We start from the raw sequence: 2,500 nt of genomic DNA on the forward strand, positions 1-2,500 counted from the left end.
TCGGCACACGCTGGGCCCTGGTGCGGCAGGTTGCCTCGACCACCATCGGCACACGCTGGGCCCTGGTGCGGCAGGTTGCCTCGACCACCATCGGCACACGCTGGGCCCTGGTGCGGCAGGTTGCCTCGAGCACCATCGGCACACGCTGGGCCCTGGTGCGGCAGGTTGCCTCGAGCACCATCGGCACACGCTGGGCCCTGGTGCGGCAGCTTGCCTCGAGCACCATCGGCACACGCTCGGCCCTGGTGCGGTCGGTTGCCTCGATCACCATCGGCTCACGCTGGGCCCTGGTGCGGCAGGTTGCCTCGCCCACCATCGGCACACGCTGGGCCCTGGTGCGGGCGCTTGCCTCGACCACCATCGGCACACGCTCCGCCCTGGTGCGGTCGGTTGCCTCGAGCACCATCGGCACACGCTGGGCCCTGGTGCGGGCGCTTGCCTCGACCACCATCGGCACACGCTCGGCCCTGGTGCGGGCGCTTGCCTCGAGCACCATCGGCACACGCTGGGCCCTGGTGCGGGCGGTTGCCTCGACCACCATCGGCACACGCTGGGCCCTGGTGCGGCCGCTTGCCTCGAGCACCATCGGCACACGGTCGGCCCTGGTGCGGTCGGTTGCCACGAGCACCATCGGCACACGCTGGGCCCTGGTGCGGGCGCCTGCCTCGACCACCATCGGCACACGCTCCGCCCTGGTGCGGTCGGTTGCCTCGAGCACCATCGGCACACGCTGGGCCCTGGTGCGGCAGGTTGCCTCGAGCACCATCGGCACACGCTGGGCCCTGGTGCGGCAGGTTGCCTCGAGCACCATCGGCACACGCTGGGCGCTGGTGCGGGCGCTTGCCTCGACCACCATGGACACACGCTGGGCCCTGGTGCGGCAGGTTGCCTCGATCACCATCGGCACACGCTGGGCCCTGGTGCGACAGGTTGCCTCGAGCACCATCGGCACACTATCGGCCCTGGTGCGGGCGGTTGCCTCGACCACCATCGGCACACGCTGGGCCCTGGTGCGGGCGCTTGCCTCGAGCACCATCGGCACACGCTGGGCCCTGGTGCGGGCGCTTGCCTCGAGCACCATCGGCACACGCTGGGCGCTGGTGCGGGCGCTTGCCTCGACCACCATGGACACACGCTGGGCCCTGGTGCGGCAGGTTGCCTCGATCACCATCGGCACACGCTGGGCCCTGGTGCGACAGGTTGCCTCGAGCACCATCGGCACACTATCGGCCCTGGTGCGGGCGGTTGCCTCGACCACCATCGGCACACGCTGGGCCCTGGTGCGGGCGCTTGCCTCGAGCACCATCGGCACACGCTGGGCCCTGGTGCGGGCGGTTGCCTCGACCACCATCGGCACACGCTGGGCCCTGGTGGGTTTAGGCACATCTTCAAATTTCTGTCGTGCCAATGCCATTTTTATGGCTTGTAAATTCATACAATGGTCCCCTAAGCCTTCACGTGAAGTTTCGTTGGAAGATGACTCGTTTTCTATTTTTCATGATTTTCGAAACTTTTTGCGGTTCGGGATTTTTTAAAATTTTTTTATAAGGATTTTTGGCACCAAATTTTGTAGGCATGATCCTTCTATTTTTGTTGGCATGCACAAAAAAATTCAGCTAAAAACTCGAAGTAGAGAAGATTTTGTGACCGTTTGAAAAAAGTGTCCCCATTTCAGACACTTTAACGGCTACTGGTAGCAAACCTGTAAAATCTCAAATGCTCTTTAAGGGGGTGTGAATTCTCAGAGGTTTGATGAGGGATAGGGGGCCAACACAAGGCCAAGTACCAGCACCCATCGCACATCATGTGCGCACACCCCCCCGGCCCCCCTCCCAATCGCCGGAACCCCAATGCCGCCGGTCAGGTTCTCCGGCGGTACTCCGGCGATGCTCCGGCGATGCTCCGGCGATGCTGTCCCGAGTGAAAAAAATGCGGCACCAGCACATGCTGGAGCCAAGCATGGGCACCGTGGCTCAAAATCGAACTTCGGCCAAGGCCTCGACCATCAATGGCACATGATGACGCATGGTGATGGCACATGCATCGACCATCATCGGCATAGGCTGCCCTTCGGTACGGGCACTTGCCTCGACCGCCATCGGCACAAGCTGGGCCCTGGTGTGGGTTGTTGCCTCGATCACAATCGGCACATGCTGAGCCTTGGTGCGGGCGGTTGCCTCGAGCACCATCGGCAGACCCTGGGCCCTGGTGCGGCCGGTTGCCCCGATAACCATCGACACACGCTGGGCCCTGGGGCGGGCGCTTGCCCCCAGCACCATCGGCACACGCTGGGCCCTGGTGCGGGCGCTTGCCCCGAACACCATCGGCACAAGCCGGCCCTTGGTGCGGGCTCCTGGCTCGACCACCATCGGCACACGCTGGGCCCTGGTGCGGGCGGTTGCCTCGAACACCATCGGCACACGCCGGCCCTTGGTGCGGCCGGTTGCCTCGACCACCATCGGCACACGCTCGGCCTTGGTGAGGGCGCTTGCCTCGACCA

Source organism: Durio zibethinus, unplaced genomic scaffold (genome assembly GCF_047325235.1).
Source record: "Durio zibethinus cultivar Kanyao isolate XHJ-2024 unplaced genomic scaffold, ASM4732523v1 HiC_scaffold_3, whole genome shotgun sequence".
In the NCBI taxonomy this organism is placed as follows: Eukaryota; Viridiplantae; Streptophyta; class Magnoliopsida; order Malvales; family Malvaceae; genus Durio; species Durio zibethinus.